Consider the following 23,312-nt stretch of genomic DNA (forward strand, 5'->3'; position numbering starts at 1 on the left):
CCCCCCCCCCCCCCTCCCCTTCATTGTATATAGTTGCCATCTAAAAAGTGGATCTGGAAATTCTGTTATAGGATCCAGAGATCATTTCCTTTCAAAACTGCTCATTTTACTATGTGTGTGCCAAACCTGCTTCCCCACGGATGGGTGAGCCAGGCTGGCTCCTCCTGTTGTGTGTGTCACTGCCTGGGATAAAGGTCCTGCCGACCAGATGTTGCCCTTGCTGCCACCAGTGAGGGCTATCATCAGAGGGGCCATGCAGGTGACACAGAGGGACAGAAGACAATGTGGCACAGATGGCCCTGAAATGAGAACTTGGGTAGCAATTGTCTGTGCAAGCCAAGAGTCTATCTGTTTCACTTCTCAGAGGTACTGCAGTACTGCCCGTAGTAAATATTTGCTTTTATTGCTCAAAATTGGCAGAGCTGGCTCTGAACACATGCAGCGAACAGACCTGCTGCTTTTGAAGGTACTGTTTTCACATTGGTCTCTTTGAGAGTAAAGCTGCACATAAAATAATCTGTAGCAGAAAATATCCAGCAAGTGGATTTGTATGGAGTCTAAATGCAGTGCTTAAGCAGTTCGGCACCGTCTTGTGAAGAAACACACTGCTGTCCATCCGTGTGCTTGTCATCATTCCTGGGAAGATTATTATTTTTATTATTTCTAACCAAATCCAATTTCTTCTTTGCAGATTCTGAATTGTGCCTGAGCAGAGCGCTGAGATCAGCCCCTGGAAGCAGTGTGAGTTTATCCTGAAAGCCTTTATTCTCCTTTCTAGATCCCATGTAAGGCTGAGCAGGGTTTTGTAGCACAGAATGGGTTGCAGTAGCTGATGGTGGAAGATCAGAGGTCATGCCGCAGTATGAAAGAGTCTTGTATGGTAGCTGATTCTTTGCTAGAAACCCCCTTGTGATAAGTGGAAATCTGGCCTGCTACTGCTGAAATCCAGAACTGTTGTAACTTGGATTCCTATGGCTTTCCTAATGTGTTGGGATTTTTCCTATTTTAGGTGTTAGGCAACAGCCCCTTTGCTAACAGAAGGGTTCCTACCAGCTGTCTGACTCTTTGCTTGCTGACGAAACTGTTTTGGGGGAATTGCGCACTAAGTTTCCATATGTGTGTTTGTTTTTTTTTTCCTTGCCCAGTCTTCTGGAGAAGCCGGTGTGTTTGCAAACCGTAAAATGTGCCTCTGAGTTTTGTGAAATGGGCATCTGAGGTCCAAGCATAGGTCCCAGGCCTTCAGGAGGACTGGGCTTGGCTGTCATGAAGTGTCTCCCAGTGAGCCAGCTTGGAATGGAAGACGAGAGAGGACCAGAGATAGATCTGAGTCGCAGAATTATTTTTGAGACTCCTGGAAGAGTGGGGCCCTCACGGCTCAGGCCTTCTCCAAGAGGGCTTCAGGCCCCTTGGATTTGGCTCCTGTCCACCTGAAGCAAGAAATACTCAGGATGTGGGTAGGTGATCCACATCCTTGCCGAGAGCCTCAGGTGTGCTCCTTGGGGCTGGAGATGTCCCTTGCTCTGAGCAGAGCTGTTCATTAGTTTTTATGAGCTAAGAGACTATCCTTCTACAGAATTTCTTTGAAGGTCCAGACCTACTCAAGATCTGGGGGTGCATGTCTAAAGAGAAGGCAAGAAGGACAGGGTTTCTGTGTGCAGAAGAGCCATTTGGCTGTTGGAAATATTGGTTTTGGAAGTAGAGGGGTAGAAGTGCAGTGAGAAGGGATGTCCATGTGGCTCCCTGGCATTTCTCAGGGACAGCCTTAAAAACAGAGCCAAAGCAGAAGGTGCTGTGCAGAGCAGACAAAAACTGCTCAGAATGGGAAAGGAACACTATTCTCCTGAGGAAGGGGAGAAAAAATTATCATGGCGATGAGGGAATGGCTCTGCAGGTGACCCCCAGCAGCCTTATCATACAGGTAGGGACTCACCTCTGCAGTGCGGGAGCAAATCTTCCTGACAGGCATCATGCAGCAGCCAAATGTTCCTGTGTCAGCCGTGGCCTACGAGCCTAGCACCCACCCCATTTCTGAAGGAAACTGAGGCATGTGATGATACAGAGTCACATGCAAACAAGCACACAAGTTGGGACTGCATTTCTACCCCTCTCGTTACAAAACTGATATTCCAATATCCAGACAGTCTCTTAGCTTTACTGGGAGGAACTGCTCATAAAAACTAACTAGCTGCTCCAAGCCTGGGGGTGCCAGGTAAGGTGGACTGGATGGGGTGTTGGGCATGGGAAGCAGGAGAAAAAAACCCTCTGCTGCTTCTCTGCACTGGGTGGCACACCAGGAGCTGCAAGAGAGCCCTGTGGTGACTCCTGACACCCAGTGATGCCTTTGCTAATAAGTTTGCTTGGTGTCACAGGTGCAGCAGGAGATTGGTGGCCCAGGTCTGGGTAAGCTGTGTTTCTTGTTTCCCCTTTTTCAATTGTGCTTTGTTAACAGATGTCCTGGTTAGCTGTGCAAGGCACAGATCCACCAGTGGCTTGGAGAAAATGTACATTAAAGCAGAACTGATCTGCTGCTGTGCTCTTGTAGCAGCTCTGGGGAGACTTGCTGAGCCATGCACTGGAGCAATAGCATGGAGCCCATGGGTCCCACTGTCCTGATGAGTCTGGGCGTGTGGAGCCATGTTGGAGCAGGTGTGGCCCAACCTGCTGGTGTTCTTGTGTTGGGGAAGGCATCCCCACGCTTCTGGGAGGGTTGGTGATGCTCCTCACTTGGCATGATTGTCATCCTAGGAGTAAGCCTCTAATTTCTGTGTGTTTCTGCAGTTCCTTTGCAGCTGATCCTAACTCTTGAATATCACAAAGGGCTTACTGATAGATTTTGTCAGGCAGAGTGAAGAGGAAAAGCTTTCTTGGGTGCTTGCTGTAAGGGAATGGCCTCCCTCCTAGGAAGTGATGCACAAGATATGAGTGGAGAAAATAGAACTCTGGTCCAGGTCTAAAGCAGTGGATACAGGGCTCTTTTGGAGATGCAGAACATAGTCACAGACTGGTTATGGTTGGAAGAGATCTCTGGGTCCACCTAATCCCACTCTGCTCCATCAGGGCCACCCAGAGCAGGGTAGCCAGCACCATGTCCAGGTTGCTTTTGAAGGTGTCAAAGGAAGAGACTCTACCACCTCTCTGAGCAAACTGTGCAAGTGCTCTGTCACCCACGTGGTAAAGAAGTGCTTCCAGGCAGCCAGTCAGAAGTGCTGAGACTATCTTCAAAGCAGAGCCTTCTACGCTGTCGTGATGATCATCACAGGGATGATTTAGCCCCATAATTCTGATTGCAGGCAGTTTTATAGTGGCAGCCAATCACAGATGAGCATAGAGTAGCTGCTGAGTTCCCTTCTCAGTGCCCCAGGCAGGATCAGCTCCTTACTGCAAGAATTGGTTCAGGATGTTGCACTTCCCACCTTTTGCCTGTGATTTGCTGTAGGTCTGCTTTCCAGAGTAGGCAGGAAGATAAAGCTGCTCTTCCTTCCCTAGTCTTTACCTCATGCAGTGATGGGATGCTGGCCAGGGCTGTGACCCCCATGTCCCCTGGGGTGGCCTGAAGTGCAGACTGCGGGATCCTTTACTGCTGGGCAGTGGAGCTGGGGCAGCACTGTGCCTGCTCCACCATCTTGGCTCAGGGCTGCTGGTGCATTTTCCTCTTGATTTGGAGTCCATACTCCCAGGGATACATGCCTTGGTCAATGAAGATTACTCTGTGTCATCCCAGCTGCTTTGGTGTTGTCTGAGCAAATTGGTTTGTGGTATGCGGCAGTGTGTGCCCTGAAGGCTGGTGAGAATGTTGCCAGCTCCCTCAAACTCATCTTGGGAAATGATGGCTGCTGGCCCAGCACTCTCCTTGCTTTGACTGATACTTCTAACCTCTTCTGTATCATCTCAGTTAGGAGTCCAGCTTCCGCCCTGTTGCCATGTATCTGCGGTGAACACCCACTGCCGATCCCTGTCTCTGCTTAGCTCTTGAAGGCTTCTCTAAGATGTGTACTGGAGCTGTAATCTTCCCCTACCTTTGGGTGTACATTCAGTGAGGCCTGCTTGAGTGTCAGGAGGTGTGGCTTTCCTTCAAAGTTGCAGCTTTGCTGCTTGCCCCTGAAGTCCTGGCAGGTCTTGGGGTGACTGTCTGAGAGCTCTCAACTCCTGATCTATGTAGTACCTTCATTACTGCCTTTGGCCATGAATTTAAAGGGCTAGGACGGGCTTCCACCCTGTTGCACTGATGATTCCACCAGCACTGCACTGAAGGAAAGAGCTTTCCATTCCTAAATCCTGCCAGAGGAGGATTCATCACCTGTGGCTGAGTTTTGGCAGTGTGTTTAGCACAGCAGGACGTGGGGATAAAACACTGTCGTGTTTGGATCTGCAGGACTTGCTCCCAGGAATGGATACTACTAGAAATCAGGTTGCTGAAGCTGCTCAATGTGAGGCCAGTGGGCTCTGAAGGAGTTGCTTGGGGCTGATGTGCTTATCTGAGTTTTCTGGGCTCAGCTGCAGGTTTGCTGCAGGCTGGGGATGCTGGGGTCACCTGCATCCCACTACCTCCTCTCTGCCAGCCTGGGAGATGCTCCTTCTGTAATAGCTGAGGGCTTTTGAGGCTCTTCTCAGCCTTCCAGGAGGGTCCTTAGTGGGTTTGGAAAAGGCCAGCTCACCATTGAGCCATAGGGCACCCTGGTGCTCGGTTCTTGGCTTGTGTCCTTTGCCACCTGCTGTAGCGGCAGGATGCATGCTGTGGCAGTGGGGAAGTTGGCAGTGCACTGGCGGGAGTTTATGTTGTGGTGAGACGCTTTCAGAACCAGAGAGGTGGCCAAGCACGTGGTTTGGAAAGAAACATCGGGTCTCCTTCCCAGCAGTGTCACACAAGGGCACTTGTCCTGCTCCCACATGCATGTGGTGGCCCAAGGGTTGTTCAGTGGAGCTGGTGCCATCCTCCTCGCCATGGACACACGTCCATTGAGCAGCTGCTGTGCAGGCTCTGCTTCTTCCAGCTGAATGCCCAGGAAATGCAGCGGGCCCTGTGGGCAGGTAGTGGGACAGTGCTTGTTCCTCACCACGAGGTTATGATTAAACACTACCTTTGGGATGAAGAGGGCAAGGGAGAGGGCTGCTGGCATCCTGTTACAGGTGCACGCTGCTGCCTCCAGCACAGGGCAGCTCAGCTGTGAGTGCCAGGGGGCTGCGTCTGGAGTTGCCACGGAAACAGAGGGTTCGGCCTCTGTGGAGATGGAGATGGTGCTGGCACTGCAGCACTGCGTGTGGGTGGTGAGAGGGGGCTGTCATGGTCTGCCTGCTGGTGGCAGCCCAGGTGCTGCTCCCAGAGCCGTCACAGAGGACACCTCGGGCAGTGTGTGTGCCCACGTCTTCCCACAGAAGGTCCTGGAGTGCTGGTGACAGAAACCCCTGGAGGGTGACTCTGCAGCAGGCTGGGCCCTGCTCTGCCAAGGGCTGATCAGTGCCCACAGGCTGTGGAGGCCTCCTGCCAGCCAGGCTGGGCTGCATGGGACAGAAGGGCTGGGCTGGACCTGGCTGAGGCTGCTTGTCTGCAGCCTGGGGCAATGCAGGTCCCCGAGGGAGCTGTTGTTGCCTTTGCTCCCCTTGTCTTCACTGCAGCAGCGCTCGGCTGAGCTGAAGGATGAGAGACCCGCCAGCCTGAGTCTGCTCTGTTTGGCATAAGCCACCCTCGCAGTCCTGCTGCAGTGCTGGAGTGCTGCTGTTCCTGGCAGCACGTTGTGCCTGGACTGCAAAAAGTATGTTCTGTGATTGGGCTGTCCTGGGCACCAGGTGCAGACGAGAGCCCGCCTTAGTTCTGCATAGCTTGTGTCTGGACCTTACAAGTCTTGAGACCTCTGCCCTATTTTGAAAATAATTCTCTACTTGCCAGATCAGGGGAATAAATTTTCCCCATTTCTTGACTCAGGTTCTTCCTGCACTGTGTAAACTTTAATCTTTTGTTAATTGCTTCAGTGGTAAAACATTAATTTCTCACTATGTGGTGCTTCCCTGCAGCAGGGCGTGCTCAGCTGCAACCCCAGGCTCAGGCAGCCAGGTCCTGCTTCCCCAGTTCACATCTGCCTGCCGGGTGGGTGGTTCAGTGCCCGCACTGTGCACGGGGACTTTCCTTCCACTGCTGTGTGACAGCAGGAAGCACTGGTAGCCCTTTCACTGAGAGCTCTGCCTTTGATGAGTCTCTGCCCTTGGGTGTGGTGGAGAGAGGATTAATTCAGTTCCCCCTGCCTCCGCTTTTTTTTTTTTTTTTTTTTTTTTTTTTTTTTTAAACCTCTCCAGCCCTTCCTTTTGTTGTCATTTAATTGCCGAAGTTCCCTGAATGCCTGCTACCTGCCTTGAGGGAGAATTCGAGACACATCAAAGCAAGAAGAGCATCTGCAATCACTAAGTATACATCCTTTGGGAGCTGGAGACTGATTAAACTGTGAGGAAAAACAACTGCTAAAGATTGTCCAAGAAGTAAAGATTCTCCAAGAGGGGCTGGGAGAGAGTAAGAGAAATCGAGCAATATTTGCTTACCAAAAATTGTCTCTCTCGTTCCTAAGGGACCTCACTGGGGTCTGGCAGGGTGCTGGGGAGGGCAGCAAGGCTGCTGCATTCTGCAATGGGAACCAAGGGTCTTGGTGTATCCTTCCAGTTCTGGTCTTGGCATGGGCTTGTACAGCTATTTGTCAGGACTGAATCTATGCATGGTCTTGACTGATACCCCCTTCACTTAAGGAGCCTCCGCTCCTTACTCTGGAAGCTGGATGCTCTGCAAGCTTTCCCTCTGCAACTCCCCTGCAGTGGGGGCAGCTTTTGCTGTAGCCTCTCTTAATGGTGTCAATGGAAGACATTGGCAGGAAGAGTTGGCATCTGATTGTGTGTGGAAGGTAGAAAAGAGGTGCTAGCAATGAAAATGGTGAAGTTGTGAACTTGGTGTCCTACATGGACTCTGCAGGTGCAGCTGGGCAGGGCAGCAGAGGAGTACACAACCAGCAGTGACTGCTGTGGGAATCCTGCCTGGGCATAGGGTAAGTTGAACTTTGTCTTTCAGCTGAATAGGGAAAAATAAATAAATTTAAGGCTTCGTATTTTGGGAACAATAGAAAGCAAACAGAATGAATCACAGAATCGTCCTCAGCAGTAACATTTCTTGCAGTCACAGGTCAAGATTAAATCAGTGCTTGGGGAGGTGTCAGCAGCTTAGTCTCTACCTGAAGCAGTCTGTGGTGTGTAGCAGCTGCTGGATGCGTGAAGGTGTGCGGCATGGGCCGCAGTAGAGCACCCTGCTGTGGCGCATGCCATGCTCCTCCTGGTGCCTCAGGGCAAGCCTGTGGGCTTTTTCTTAAACCTGCATTCAAGGAAGGTTTTTTTTTTTAAATTATTTTTGAGAAAACTATATTAGTAATAATTCATGTTTCACAGAGCATCTTCTTCCCACATGTTAATAAGTCATGAACTGGAGATACTCTTCATCGCTTCAGTGGAATGTTTTATTGGTGAGGGGCTGGCAGCAGCATGCCTGCAGTCCAGTGCATCCCTGCATGTGGCAGAAGGGAAGAGAAGGTCCTCCAGGAGAGCAGCCTCTGGAGATTCACCCACTGTGTCTTGGGCTCCTTTAACTCAAGGGCCCTTTGTCTCATGCCCTGCTAATAGCCTGAGCTCAGCAAGTCGCCTGTCACTGCAGGGTTAACCAGAGCTCTTGAAAGCCTCTCATTTCTTTTAGAATAATTTTAGGGCAAAGCATTTGCAGTTACACCGATTCCTCATAGAGCTGAAGATTAATCACATTTCCATGTGCCAAGTCAAAGGAAAAGCTTGTTTTCTCTATGGCTTTGATGAGTAGGCTGTGCTTGTGAAAGGCTAGACCTCTGCTGCAGATACTGATGTTAGGAACAGCTTAAGGAAACCCAGGAAGTCTGGGCCTTTTAAAATTTTTTTTAAATTTTTTTTTTCCTGTCTTTATTTTCCATGGTTAATAGAGCAATTTCCTGCTCCTCTTTCCAGCCAGCTGCTAATCTGTCCTCGCTCAGAAACAGGCTGAACAGCAGCATGAATTGCAGGTACCATCCAAAAACTGTTTCCAAGAGCAATTCTCAAGCTCCAACTCCTGATTATTGTTTCACTTACTGAATTGCTGCTTTTCTTCCTTTGAACTTATGTTACTTTTTTCCCTGCAGTGTAATTTTGTGACATTTGGAGGAATTTGCCCAAAACATGGGTCTGTATTGCTTGGGAGGTAGCAGTGATGCTGAGGGTTGTGATTTGCTCTTGGAGCAAAGCACTCCCCTCTTCTGCTTGCAAGGCTCTCTCCCTGCGGGTTGGCATGTAACAGAGGTGGAGAAGTATGCTGCACTTCCAGGGCTTGTTATGATTAAAACTTGACTGAGACTGGGATAAGGTCTGAGGTGATGTGTTGAACAGCAAATGAGGGCATGGTATGGTGAAGGATGGAGGCAACCTGGTAGATTGTGAATCCTACTGCGGTGGCACAGCTGAGAGCTGGTATGCAGTAGAAGGGAGCAAGTTTTTGGGCAGAGCTTGTGGATGCATGAGAGTTGGCCACGCCTGGTTGTTTCCCCACTGTTTGCAGCTTTGGGACCTGGGACAGAGAAGCCAAGCTGTAAAGGGTGATGCTGGACAGAGCATATGGGGAGCTCAGATGATTGGTGTCCTTGGGAGCACAGATTGTGTGGTGCCATGGGAAGTGCTGGTTCCCAGTAGCCAGGCTGGCTTCTTGAGATGGAGCAGAGTGGTTTAGGTTTGTTTTTTCCCTTTTGGAATCCAGCATTAATCAACTTGTGAAGGCAGCAATTAGACTTGGAGTGGGAGGTAAAGTGGGAGGTCAAGTTTGTCTAAAAGCATTGTTCCTTTTCCTCTAGACCTTGGATACAGCACATGATGTGGGGCACATGGTTGGGCATCAGGGAGAGGTGACAGCAGATGCCAGGTGAATGAGATGCAGGGTTTTCCGGTCCCACCCCTGCTGCTGGAGCTACAGCAGCAGAGCCAGTGTGTGCAGGCAGGTGGCTGCTGCAGGATGGCTCCTGCGGGATGCTGGTTGCTAGGCAACCTCAGAGGTGGAGCTTTGTAGGTTGGGAAGCTGCTGCAGGCTGCTTCTGCCCTGCCTGCATCCTATCCTGCACACTCTGGGAAGTGCTGCTGGCTGCCCTGCTCTGGAGGGGGAGCTGGGGTACTCCAGTGTAGCTGGGCATTACTATCAAAGGTTTCTCAGACTGAGATTGTTGATGCCCTCACTGTGAAGATGGGAAGTTGTTTTGGAGCTATGATGGCTTTATTGTTTGGAGCTTCCACCTCAGTGATTCTGATGGTTTGCACCTAAACAAGAAGAGTTGTGCTGCAAGACCTCAGCAGTTCAGGCAGCACACCTTTGGTCAGGATGGTACTGACTGCAGGACACTGGGGAGGAGGTCTCCTTGGCCCTCTTTAGGTTGTGGCTGGGTCAAAACGTGTGCAAAGGAAAGGCTGGGTGCTACAGCAGTACAGATAACCCGTGTAGGCACCAGCAACTGCCCTGCGCAGATGCCAGTACTGCAGGCTGTCTCCCTGAGCAATTGCAAGCTTGTCTGGGTAAGTTACTCCTGTGGGTCTCTCTTCCTTACAGTTTATTCCCAAGCCCAGATCTTTATAGGACACTTGGGGAATTTTTTTTTGGAAACAACAAAATCTTTGGATTAAATGAGATCCTGAAATGCAGCAAGAAGCTGTGTCTGTAGTTGCCCCAGGGCTGGAGTAAAGGGAGGTTACTCTGGGCAGTGGCTTAAACTTTTTATTTCAAAGTATCCTGATGCTTCAACCAGTGGATTCAACCGGGATTTTGCATGCTGAACATTAAGCAACCTATTTTCTCCTTTGCCCTTTTCCCTAGCACTTGTGAGGTCCCTGCCCAAGAAGCTGGAGCGTCTTGCTGGACCTTTGCTGAGTGTTGAATGTCCTGGGTGCACCACCATATCATAATACCATCTTATCCCTGCTCCTAGAGTCTCCTCTGCACTCTGCTGACTCTGCAGATGTGTGTTGTGGAAGGTACTTGCTTGCCTGGAAGAGGCACATTCCTGGCTCTGCAGAGCTGCCTGACATGTTAGAGGAGGCAAACTCTGCAATACTGTGTTTGTTGGAAGTATCCAAGTAATTTTGTCAGGACGGTATCTCAGATAAAAGCAGATTTTATTCACGATTGCAGTGGCAGGCGTCCCACAAGCAGGAGAGCGCACTTATGGATACAATATGACAGCTTTTTATCTTGTTTCCAACCCATCCCTCCTACCCTGCCCTGTTTCCCCATTGGCTGGATACTCCAGGCTCACAGTCTTATTGAAGGTTTACAGTTGTTAGTTTGTGTGTTATCTGGCATCAGTCAGCAGCCATCCTGTTGTTTCCAAAGATGTCTCAGTGCTCTTCTTGTCATATCAATATGGTGATTTTCTTCAAAGTCTTCATTAAACAAAGAGCACCAGGGGGAGGGGGTGATGCTAGGCCTTCCCAGTGTCTCTTCAGGTGTTTCCTTGGGCATGCCATGTCTTGTTCTCTGGTTTGATAAGTCTTGTGCAGGATATTCTTGCAATGTGTGTGACAAAATATACACACCTATATACTGAGCGTGTATTCCTGGGAGAGGGTTCATCTAGAGGATAAGTGATGCAAACTATCAGAGACCCCTCCCCCCTTCCCAACTAAAGTAGTAAGACTCCCAAAATGAACGATGGCAACAGAGACAATGAAATAAAAAATTCTTATCTAATTCCAGTGCAGAAACAACATTTGATTCCCATATGTACTGCAAGAAGCCTTATTAAACTTAGCTCTCTCTGCACTCCCCTGGAACAGAGGACAGGATGCAGGCAGCCAGCAGACAGGGATCACATGCAGGGTTTGGTGGTGGTGCACGTCTGTCTGCTGGCTCTGGTGCGTGCAGGACTGCTGCACCAGGTGTGTCTGTGCTGTGCTGCTGAGCAGCTGAGCTGTGCGGGGCTGTGCTCCAGTCCAGGTGTGAAGCTGTGACCTGCAGGGTCCCCATAAAGGTGCAGGACAGAAAGCCCTTGGCTCCACAGTGCAGGTGGTCAGTGCCTCATCTGTCCTCAGAGCCAGGTATGGAGCACTGGAAGGTGTGGGCAGCATTCCTAAAAGTGGTGCATGGGGAGTGGTGAAGATTGGCTGAACTAGCCAGTGTGTTGCAGTGGGGTGCTGAAGGCCACAGTTGTCCCAGGGTCCCTCCAGAAACCTTTGTGCTGATGCAGCAGCATGGCCATCCACATGTGGGAGGGAAACGGGTACTGGAGAGCCAACACATGCCATGAGCTGCTCTGCTGCGGAAAACCAGCTGCCAGCCGCTCGGCTATTGGAGTGGACTTCCCAGACTCCTGTTTGTGGGTGCTAACTCTCTGGCCAGAGAGTCGGCAGGACAGGCAGCCTGCCGAAGTGCTCTGACACCCAGGGGGCTGGGATGGCTCCACAGAATGTAGTGGCAGAGGGAGGAAGGAAGCTGTGTAGTGCCTTGCCTTGCAGCGAATGGGGTTTTCCAGCAGGCTGATGACAGTCAGGCATTTCGACTTGCTAACGAGCTGCTGGCGTCGGGGGGAGGGGAGCTGAAGCCTGAGGGAAACAGTAAAACCGGAGTTCTCTGGAATAGCATCAACCCCTGCTGTAGCGGCAGCAGCTGTGTGCCTCTGACATCACTGCTGCTGCCCTGGCCAAGCTGTAAAAGGTTCTGCAGGGGGTTGGGAGTATGGGATTTGGAGGGGACAATGGGATCTGTGGGTGCAGTGGAAGACAAAGTTATGCTACAGGTACTGAGCAGGCTGTTGGTGACCTGCACAGTACACAGTGCTGTGACATTCAGGCTGTTAGTGATGATGTGGCGTGCTGTGGCCATGGGGATGGTGTCCCATGCCAACAGTCAGCATGCGCTGACTGGACGTGTGGCCAGCTCTGCTTGTCACTGCTACCAGAAGCTTCATGGGCTGCAGGAGGAACATGGAAATAAGGAATTTGCCAGCAGCAGAGCAGCTGCAGGGGTGCTAGTCTAGCAGTGAGCTGGACATGGGGTGGGCTCTTGTCCTGCCCCGAACTGTAGGACTGGGTGCTGGGGTAGAAGCCAACCCTGAACTGGGCAAACTTAGATGGCCTTATGAGAGAGGGAGGGAAGCAAACCTCAACATGGGATGTGGCACAGGCATCACGAGTTGCAATCTGTGCCCAGTTTTTCAGTTTGCTGTTAGATGTCTCAAGTAGCTCCTTAATCTGGAGAAATGTGTGGTGGTTTTGCAGAGCTGAATCATGCTCTCTCCTGAGCCACCAGCTGAGAGAGCTTCATTTTCATGCTGATGGTGCTGTGTGAAAGGTATTTCTTGACTTCTTGACTTGTCCACCCGGAAGGGTTACAGCAGTTTATTTCTGAATTTAGATATTCAGCTGGGAGGTATCGCTTGAAAAGATGGGGGTTTCAGCTGGTGGCTGAAACCTGGTTTTAAAATGATTTGGGTCTTGAGAAACAGCTGTTCGCTGCTGTGTGTGGGTGGGAGCTGGACAGCAAGAAGGAGAAAATAATGCTCTTGCATTCAGACAGGCTTGGGCTCAGAGCAGTGCAGTCCCACCAGCCTGGTGGTGAACGTACTGCTGGGCAGGTGAGCTGCCGAGCCCTCCTGGAGCATTGGGAACATGACGTAGATCACAGCGTTCTTTCCTAGTTTTCTGATGCCAGCAGGACTGTGTGTTTTTGTTTTCTTTTAAAGCAAGGCAGAGTCTGCCAGGTGGCAGAAGAGAGACTGTGGAATGTGGCCAAGCTGCCATCATGCCCTAAACTCAAGGCTGGTGTGTTGTATTCCTGCTCTCTCCCTGTGAACCCAGTGACTTCCTAACTTCACATTTTTGGCCTTAACTTTCTCATTGTTCGTGTTTGACCCAAGTTCTATGTGGCACGATACCATTGATTTCACATCATGAGGGAGCTGACCCAGGCTTTCTGAGGATAGCTTGGTGAAATACATATGGACTGTTTTATTGACACTGCAACTAGGGGTTGTTGTGGTGGGAGGCTGCTGCCTGTCTCCAGAAGGCAATGCCATTGGAGAAGTGGTGTGGTTTGTTTGTGCAGGGGAGGCGCTTTTCTGTCTGTAAGATGTGTTGGGAAAGCACAGCTTCATGTTCCAGGGTCAAATGTCCGCACTGCTGGGCTAACATATGACAAGTAAGCAGATATGCCAGCTCTTTGCAATTGCTGACATGATACAATACATAATTGTCCAAATACAATTTCAACACGTGTCAATGCAGTCTAATCTCACTGCATGAAAGCAGCTTGCTAGCCTCATTCCAAAAGGCTGAGAGCCCTTAGTTTGGAGTGGGCCAGCTTCCCCATAGCTGGTCTGCATGGAGGGCGCTGTGCTCATCTCACTAAGGCAGAGACAAAAAGCTTGTAGAGATTTTGCAGAATCATCTCTTCCTCCTATTCTCATCCTTGTATTTTTCCTACTTGACCAGTGCATATCTCAGCAGCTCTAGCCTTGGCCGTCATGTGGCCTGTGGATGAAAAGCTGCTATCTGCTGCTCACCACAGTGCTCAGCAGCTTCTTCAGGCCTGGTTTGACATATTTTTACCAGCCTGACATCCTTATTGTTCCCAGAAACTCAGGATCAGGTCAATGGTTGCAGAGTATGCCAGCTGAACAGCCCAAGCTTGCCAGGCTGTGCTCAAAGTTAGAAAGGAATCATTTCTCCAGCCTACATGTCTGTAGTAGTTGGCAAAGTGTCACGCTGATTTAAACCAACTGGGCAGGCAGACTTCGCCTGTCTTCAGATGGGGGACATTCCAGACAACCTTGATTAGACACTGCTGCCCTCCATCACCAGCCAGGCTTTGAGGTAGATCTGTTAATTGCTTGTGAGGCAGGAGCTGCAAGAAAACCATTTTCTGCAGTTACACTGGGAACATCCTCTTGTGGTTAGTTTGTGGCAATCTTCTGTAGTGCCAGGCTCATGCCTTTGTTGCTCTTTGCTACCTGTAGACAGGAGCATCCATCTCAGTAACTGAACCGAAGGAAAGACAGAAAATAGAGGGAAACAGAGGACTTAAGGCAAGTGTGTGGGCATAAAGGGTCTTTGAAAGCATTACTGTACTGCATGTGTGGTTACACACTGAAAGGTAAATCTCAGTGCTGCAATAGCAGAGCCTTTCAATCCTGACTGGTGGAGAATCTGCAGAAGCCAGGCAAGGAGGAGGTCTGAAGCATGCGGTCTGTCCAGCTAAGAATAGAGGGGCATTTGAAGCAGACCCTCACTGTGTGGCCAAGACCCCAATGGCAGAAGTAGTAATCAAATGCTCCCCGATCTGGATACAGCAGTGCTCTGTGCCCAACTGCTCATGTCTTTGCTGTTTTCTGCTCTTACAAAGTTGTGCAAAGAGGAGCTCCAAGGTCCTGCAGCCCATCTGGGGCCGGAGACTCCCTGAGCTGCTATCTGTGACTTCGTTCAGGGGCTCTGCAGACATTGTGCTCTCTTAGGGCCTCCACATCAATACTTGGAAGGACCAGACATTGTGAGAAGGAGAGAGGAGCTCTCCCCTGGTGCCAGGGGACAGGGACTGCATGGTAGGAGGTTTGGGTGTAATGTGCAGAGGATGAAGCCCTGAAGCAGGCTGATGTGCAAGGAAAAGTGTTTTCACCGCAGGAGACTATTAAAGGCTTGTCAGACCGGTATAGATGGACCAGCTCTATGCATTGAGCTGAATGGGATTAAATGACCACTTGAAGCATCTCTTTGCTGCAGTGTTTGCAGTGCTGATGAAAGGATGTGGTGAGCTCCCTGGAGCTTGCAGAGGAGGCAGCACGGGGCCTGGGCAGTGCTGAGGGGAGCGCGTGCAGGTGGCTGCAGAGATCAGAGCTTCTACGTCAGCGACATCTGGAGCCTCACGTCTGTGAGTCAGCGGTTTGGGTGCTGATGAGTCACAGTGGTGCTGCAAGACCATGGGCTGCTACAGGGATGGAATCAATTGTCTGGAAGAAGGGCATCTTGAGAAGAGGAAGACAAGATGTTTTCCCTCATTTTTTCAGCAAGCCTGGTTGTGAGGTATGCCAGCACTGAGCAACTCAGCCCTCTCCTGCTCCATGCTGTGGCACCTCAGTGAGCTGGAGCTGGTATCTGGCTGCTGGCATCCCAGCCTGAGGGCACAGCTCCCTGCTTGGCTGCGCCTGCCAGCATATGGCCATGGTCACATGCATCCCTAGTGTGGAAAATGCAATTGTGTCCTTCCTTTGTGGAGTGTGTGCTGGGAGACATCGCTAATCCCCTAAACTGGAGTCCTGGAATCTACACAGAGTGCACTTGTTCTGGAATTCAAATTACAAGTCGATCCTGGGATATAGGAGCTGGTGGCTGTAAGCTGCTGCCCCATTCTGAAGTGACTGAAATGGTGAGAGTGGACAGAATAGTTTTGAAAACCAAGTGGAGGTAATCCCATAGTGTGCCGGGGGATGAGAAAGGAGGTGGCACTCCCCTCTTTTCAGGCAGCCCCTGCAAGAAGCAGCCCGTCCTGCTAGGAGTCTCCTCTGCTTGTCTGCAGTGTGCAGGTGATCTTTGAGTACGTGTGGACATCCCTTTAAATGCATTGAGGTATTCTGAATCAGTTCAAAGGTGGGTAACAAGTATCATTTTCATGCTTAAAGAAAATTGCTCAGGACTTTTCTGCATCCTTTCTGGGCTCAGATAACCTCAGTTTGAGATTTGAATCTTCAGAACCACCACAGGCCCATTCCTGTCAGAAAGCTCAGCCCTGCCCTTGGTGCTATAGGTCAGAGCCTCGAGTACCACATCTTCAATGCATGTGTGTCCAAGTTCATGATAGCCAGCTTGAGATTTATTTATGGACACCCGAGGGATCTTTGTAGACAAGGTGCAGATGTCCTGCAGCAAGCTGGAGCCTTGTGGCAGTACTTGTTTGCTACTGTTTTGCAAGTTGTTGAGGGATTTTCCATTTGTCTCCAGTTTAAGATTCTGTGTCTGGGCCCTCTCAAAAGCCAAAGAAGAGATTCTCTGTAGCTTTGTGGCAGATGGCTAGTGAGACAAATGCTGCTTACAAATACATACAAAAAATTCTTACAAAAAGAAGTGAGACTAGTGCAGGATTTTGTTAGCACAGAAGGCTTGGAGTGACATAAGAAAAGTTGTTCAACTCCATGAGCCTCTTGTCGTCCATCTCCAGAAGTTGACTTTTGTCCCTTCCCAGCTCGCATTGCCGGGCTCCTGGTTACTATTTCTGGCTGCTGCTCAGTCCTGTGACCTGTTCACGTTGCTTTGACACCTTGTTGGTCCTACTTTCACATATCCATTAAATGGTGTTGAGCATGGAAATTTCCAAGTCACAGTTTTTCCCACAGCCGCTGTAATTCATCCCTGCCTCATGTATATTTTGGGACTCCAGAATACAAGTGAGCACTGCAGTGCCAGTCGCTGTGGGCGTGCTGGGGGCCAGCATTATGGTGGCTTTGGGAATCAGACCTGAATTCCTGGTGGTCACTGTGTTTGTGTGGCTATGGCACTGCATTAATGTGGCTTTATTTTCTGTCTTGAATATAAAGCAGAGATGAAAAGCAGAACAGGCAGAGCTAATTGTTCCTGAAAGACAATTGGGGGTGGATGAAGGGTATAAAGTGGGAGGGAATTAAGGTAAATCTGTTCCTGAAAACCAGCTATCCCATCTAAGAACACTTCTTGCCTTGTGCAGGGCTGGGCTCACCTCTAAAAGCAGAACCCTTGTCCCCTGGGGAAGTGATGGGGAACAGGTGGGAGTGCTGAGTGGGTCCTGTTTCCAGTCTAGAGAGCTGCTACCCTGCTCCTACTCCCTGTGCTTGGACCGTGCACCAAAGCTCACCCAGTGCTCTGAGCTGTCCCTTCTGGGGCTAGGAAAGGAGGTCTGGTAGCCCTTGTGTTGTCACCTCTGAGGCACTCCGTGCTAAGCCTAACAAAGCCTGGGTCTCAGCTATTGGCTCCACAGTTCTCCCCCCAGCAGGCACCTTGAATCCAGCCAGCAGATCTCCTGGGGAGCTTTTTGTCAGGTCTGATCTTTGGGGCCTGCTGGATCTTTGGGGATCCCAGGCACTGGGACACCATCTAAGACAGTGAAGGGGTGAGCCTGGCGCAAGGCACTAGGATATTCCCCAGGCCAATGGGAACTGCTTGGTGTGTTGGGGAGCAGAAGCTGCAGGGCTGGAGGCTGCCCTGAGAAGATAGGAGGGGGATGATCATCCTTGCAACCTTGGGGCTGGCGTAAGTTCCTGTCATCTTGCAGCTGCCACAACACACAAGCTCAACACAGGGCAGATTGTGCACTGCCATCAGGCCAGCCAGAAATGCTGTCACTGCTCAGGATTCAGTTTGGGCTGCTTGGTGACCTGGTTGTGCACAGATCCATCACTAATGATGACCCCAGCGCTGGGGCCCTTGGGCTGCACTGTCCTGTGTACCCGGGGCACATTGAGCATGTCTAGAGTTTGGTGGGTGGCAGGAGGCAGGCTAGAGCCCAGAGCCTGCTGCATGGCACCATGATGTTGAGCACGAAGGGTGGTGTGGGTTGGGGCACCCCAGGGCAGTGGCACAGAGGAGCAGGACTGAGGCTCCTCCGCACCAGCTGTTTTCCAGAGTAGCCCTGGATTTGCCTATGTGCCCTCAGGCCCTGCAGTGTTCCCTTATGTCCCCTGTGCAGGTCAGAGCAGGTAAGCTGCAGGAATTCCGTATGCTGCTCTCTTGCAGTCCCAAGCTGCCTTTCCTTTTCTCTCTCTACACTCCTTTCAGCCATCTGTTCTTTAACACATTTGTCTTTCATCTTTGATAATTGCCTGCAAAGCCTGAACATCTCCAAGACCTCAGAGCCATCCTTGCTTTGGAAGGAGGCCGAATCTCCTGCTAAAAGGTCGTTTCTTCTATGCCTGGGCACATTCAGAGATTGTGAGGCCCCTTTGCTGCAGCAGCCTGGGAAGCTTGGGATATTTCCGTGTTCTGCTTAAGCCAACATTCCTCCTTTTTTGCGCATCTACTCATTTGGGCAGTGAGTCTTCACCAGTGGCCAGGCTGCTGCTGCTACTCCTGCCCTTTTTCTCAGGCCCTTCAGGATCACTGCTGGCTGTGCTCTGGCCTTCCTGGGAGCCTGCTTGGGACTCATCAAGTGCTAATAGGTGGGGAGAACATGTTTTGCATGCTCATCTCTTGTCATTTAGACTCATTTGGCTCTGGGATTTCTTAGTCCTAACCCTACTTTGATCTGTTCTCAGCAGTGGGGGCATGGTTCATGTTCTCGTTCAAAAAGGCTGGAGCTGAGTGGGTGCTTACAAGCTTGTGTTGGTGTGACGTAGTTGGGCTGTGTGCCTGCTCTGCCAGCATGCAGCACTGCTTGGCCCTGCTGCTGATGTCTTTCAGCATTCAGAAAGACTAGGACTCACAAGAAGAGGTGATATGGCCTAAAGACACCCAAGCTGTTGTAAAAGCTGCACCTGCCATCTCTGTGGCTGCCCTAGCAATGGCCTTGCACTTCCCACATAGCCCACATGCACTGGGCCTTGCATCCCAGCCCTGTCTCCATTCAGTGCAGTGTCTTCGTTCTGTCTGTATTCAGTTGCTTTATCAGTGTCTCGCTTCTGTCCTACATTCCCTCTGCCTCCCCAACTTGGGATTGCATGCAGGTATCTGGATGTTTGCAGTTGAAAGATGTAAAGCCTTGGTCCATTTATTTGCTGGCTCAGATGTTTGTGCAGTAGGAGGGATGCTGCTGCTCCCACCTCCTGTTGGGACTATATCTTGTTGCTTGGTGTTGAACCCAGAGAGGACAAGCTTTCAGAGCACTGAGCTGCCTTCTCCTCATGGGTCTGGCCGTGAGCACCCTCGGTATCCCATAGTCACCTCCAGGAGCCATGGAATTAAGAGCATTTTCCTGAGAGTGGGCTGGCAGGACCTTTACTGTCTGCAGAGAAAAGGGCTGCAGTCATCCTTGCCTTCCCTGGGCATTCCTTACCAATGAAGGCATTTGGGGGGATCTGGGTGTCTCTCCTGAAAGATTTGGCATGTCTTAGTGCCAGTCCTGCATGTCCAGCCTGACACGTGCGCATGCCAGGCTCTACGGGTCCCTTTCTGCCTGGCATCCCTGGGGCTCAGATGCCTTCCTGCCCCTGCTGGAGGGCATTGCTTCTTGCTAGGGACTGAGGTAATTTTGCTGTTTTACCCAAGCTGCCCTGGAGAGCTGGCACCATTTCACACCATTAAGAGTGGACCAGATGATGGAGGCGTTACACGGTACTGCTTGGCCTGCACCAAGCCACTCAGTGTTCAAGGAGTGGGTCTGGGGCAGTGGCCTGCTACAGCTCTCTGCTGTGGACGGCACTGCCAATGGCCAGGAGGTTTAGCTGTTGTGTTGGGTGGTGTGTGTGGCATAATAAATTAGATTCTTCTCATCATGTGTCAAGTCCTATCTGAGCCATGGTTATGGTCTCATGGTCCTTGTCTGCACCATCTCCCCTTTTTCTCCTCCTCTTCCTGTCTGTCTTTTATTTCCTCTCAGCTCTGACCTGACTTGTCCCCCTGCTTTCTTCCCTGTTCCTTCTTGCCTGCAGCCCCACCATGCACCTGGTCCCACAGCTGGTGCTGGGGATCTATGGCCTTAATAGGCACTGGTGGAGGATTCTGGCTCTGTGCCTTGAGGAACCTGAATCATCTGTGCCCTCCACATTTCCCCTTTGTTTGGGAGCTGTGAAGTGGCTGCTATCCCATGAGAGTGGGCAGGATTATCTATTGGGATGCTTCTCCCAAGCATCCAGGCGGTTTTGCCACCGAATGCTTGGAGATAAGTGGTACCAGATCAGGCTGGGTTGGAACAATGTCCTGCCAGCTGAGCTGCTTAGCTGTAGTGGGAGACTCCATCCTGCTGGGTTGACAGGGGTCACATCCTCAAGTGCATATGCTGCTGGGGAAAGACCAGGTCAGCTTTCGGAGCCTGCCCGCGTAGTGCAGTGGGGCACTCACAGGGCTGTGGGGCTGATGTGTGCCCACATTTCCAAAGTGACCAGGGAAGATGCTCACTTATCTGTGCCTGTAATTATGGACTTGCTATTCAGAGAAGTTTGGGACGAGGCCTTGGTCCATGCTCTGTCCTGACATCTCTTGCTGGCTGAGAAGCTCTGAGTGGTTCCTGCTTCCTTCAGTATGATCCTGGCTGTAACCATGCTCTTGCCACCTGTGTGGCATTGAAGTCCCAACGTCTTTTTCAGAATCCTCTGTGCACATCGCATCTGGCATCCATCCTGCAGCAGGCCCTGTAGTTCTGTTTGAGACCCTCATGTGTGTACGTGGCACCTACCGTGCTCTTTAACTGCAGACTTCAGCATTTGATTTGGGCTAGGTCCACCTGCCCTTCTGGCCAGGTCTCCTGGGCAGTGTTACTTGCTTTGGGCGGTAAGTCCCTGTTGTCTGTGATGTCCTGTGCTGATGGCCGGGTGGAGGAGCCCCTGCCAGGAACATTTGTGGCAAAAATTGAGCTCCTTTTTCACTGGTCTTTTCAGGAGAGAGAAAAGATGCTTGTGTTGTGTGCTCCACACAATACAGATGTCCACGTGTGTGTTGTGGCATTATGGTTGTTTTGGCACAAATAGAATGGTGCTGATTCAGGGCAGAGATATGTTGCCTAGTGTTACCTTCGGCCCATCAAAACCATTTGGCATATTCTTCCCTTCAGATGGCTTCACTGTCACCTGTATGAGTGATTGCTTGATCTATCAGCATCAGCCTGGCTTACCCTTGGGGCTGCAGCCTGGTCCCTGCTCTACTGTTTCCCCTGGGGATAGGTGCTTGCAAGGGAGGAATGTGTGGTCCTGACAGTAGAGAGTTGTGAGTATCACAAAGTCAGCAGTGGGCAGTTTTTGGAGCTCATGCTGATGGGCAGCTGGGCAGTCAGGGCTGAGAGGGGGTTTCTTCCTCTGCCTTTGGTGGGTATGCTCCCTAAGAGCAAGAGCATGCACAACTGCTGCATCATTTGGGGGAGGCTGGGTCCATGGGCTGTGATTTTGCAGTTGTGTGTCTCCCTGCTCCTCCTGACAAACATCTCTGCTTGTTGCAGCAGTCTATGCTGCATGAGAGCACCCAGTGGCCCGGCACTGAAAGCTGCCCATCTCTGAACTCAGCAAGCTGGCTGCCTCTGTAAGCCCCAGTCAGCTCCAGGTGGGCTGCAGGTTGACCCTGGATCTAGTCATTCTCTGCAGAACTTAGTGCTTCAGGCAATGTGGGGTTGAGTGCAGCTCCCGCTCTGCCTGCCTGCCAATGGGCTGCTCAGGCTGAGGTGCTGGGCAATACCCACAATGTTCCACAGCAGCTCTACCAGTGCCCTAGGGTTTCCCACCACTCACTGAAGATAGGATCCATCCCTCTGCTGTGACAATGTTAGCTGTGGATACTCTTGGGCACTTTGTGCTTTCAAGAACCATGAGGTACAGTACACCTCTGTGGTGCAGCTGTCAGTATTTACTCCATGCTGAAGTTCCTCCCTGATGCGCAGAGTGGCACAAGGAGCCACGTGTCATGAGTGGAGCTGTGCTGCATGTCACGCTCTGCTCTTTGCTGTGGACAGGGTTGAGGAAGAGCTTCTGTTCAGCTCTTGCTGTCAGTACATCTCCAAGCTGACTGCTGAACTAGAGCAAGTGGGGTGCTCGGATTTCAGAGGAAGTGTGTTTTCTGCCCTATGAACTGTTCAGGAGACCTGTGTGATGCAGAGAATTGCTGTACTGACTCAGGATGAAACAGTGTAGTGGATCTAGCTCCTTGCTGAAAACCCCACATTGCAGCTGAGTGACAAAGCGCCTTCCCTGCTGGTGTGTGTTTGAGAAGGATGCTGGAAGAATTGCAGCTTGTTCTCTGCTACCTGGACCAGGATGAGTCAGATGTTTGCAGGTCAGAGAGGCTGAGTGCTGAACAGGAGGCAGATAGAGCTGGCACAGTCTTCCACGCAGGGTCTGTGCCACAGTGAGAGGCTGTGTTTCAGGCACAGAGCTCCCAGTGAGGTGGGAGTCTGAGCACTGTGGGGGGAGCTGAGGGATGCCAGCGGGCAGGCAGGAAGGCAGCCCAGTTCCCAGCTCTGCTGCGGCTGCAGTACACATCAATCAATGTGCGGGGGTGTTGGAGTCGAGGAAGCGGCTGCTCTGCAGAAAGCACTGCCCTGTGTGTGGCATCAGCCCAGTGGAGAAGCTGTGCTGGCAGCATGAGGACAAGGAGCTCGCACCAAGGTAGGAACCACTCAGGATGCTCTGTAGCACTGTGGCTTTTTGGGGGGCCAGCTGGTCCGGGCAGCTGCAGCATCTGGGCTCTCACCAGCAGCACCTGCCTAGCAGAGCAGAGCCTGGGTATGTTGCAGGTCCTAGAGCCTGGGCAGGGGGGGAGGGACTGTTTTCCAGCCAGGGAGCCATTTGGGACAGTGCAGATCTCTGTTCTTGCCAACCCTGTATGGGGAGCAGTGATATTCACTCTACAGGAGCTGGGAGCACCCTGTGTTTCTGACCTTCTCACCCAAGTGTCAACAAGGCAGCCACTGGGATTTTTTTGGCCTCGCTGCAGGTCCTGCAGCAGCACTGCACATCAGAAGGCTCACTGCTGCAGGTATGGTGCTGTGGGCTGTCCACCACAGTGCAGCAGGCTAGCCATGTTCAAGTGGGGCTGCTTCAGGCTCTGCGAGTCCCCAGCTGCCTGCAGTGCTAGGAGACAAGGCTCCCCCCACCAGTGCTGCTGTGGCCAGCATCTCTAGTTGTTCCTACAGCAGCTGCCTGTCCCACAGCTGCTGTCTGTCCTGTAGCTTGGCAGTAGTTTTTATCTGGCAGCCCCATGGAGCCCTTGGCAGCTGCTGTACACAGTGGTGAGAGAGAACCACAAAATGTGGTTTGGTTGATATGGAGCTCTGACCAGCCTGACTGCACCGGTGGGGGGTGCATTCAGGTATTCAGCACAGGGGGCTTTGCAGGGATACTTGTGTGTGATGCTTCAGAAACAGAGAAATCTCCAGTCCCTACTGCTGCATAGCAGCATCGTCAGTGGGGAGCAAGGAGAGGAAAGCTGAGCCTAGGATCAAGGGGGATTGCTCAGCCTTAAAGCTGAGTGAATGAGCAACACTGAGTGAATGAGAAGTAGAAGGAGAAAGCAGGCTTGGGAGAAACCCTGCTTGTCTGGAGGCAGCAGGGAAGGGAAGACTTTGGGAGGGGAACACTGCGGAGGCTTGAGCTGTGATGCGCTGTGGAAGTGTGGGGGCAGAGTGTCTGGGAAATCCGTGAATCCACACCCAGCTT

General features: G+C 51.3%; 1 protein-coding gene across 7 annotated transcripts in view; it reads left to right on the forward strand.

The window, feature by feature from the left end:
* The window catches only part of EPB41L1 (erythrocyte membrane protein band 4.1 like 1), a 68,679-nt gene that overhangs the window by 8,985 nt on the left and 36,382 nt on the right, over positions 1-23,312 (forward strand). For all 7 annotated transcript variants that reach the window (XM_042886608.1, XM_042886611.1, XM_042886612.1 and 4 more), the window contains exon 2: positions 692-741. The gene's annotated coding sequence lies outside the window, so the exon portion shown is untranslated. The remainder of the gene's footprint in view (positions 1-691; positions 742-23,312) is intronic.

This window comes from Lagopus leucura, unplaced genomic scaffold (assembly GCF_019238085.1).
Source record: "Lagopus leucura isolate 7727_CA_CO unplaced genomic scaffold, USGS_WTPT01 Super-Scaffold_100060, whole genome shotgun sequence".
Lineage (NCBI taxonomy): Eukaryota > Metazoa > Chordata > Aves > Galliformes > Phasianidae > Lagopus > Lagopus leucura.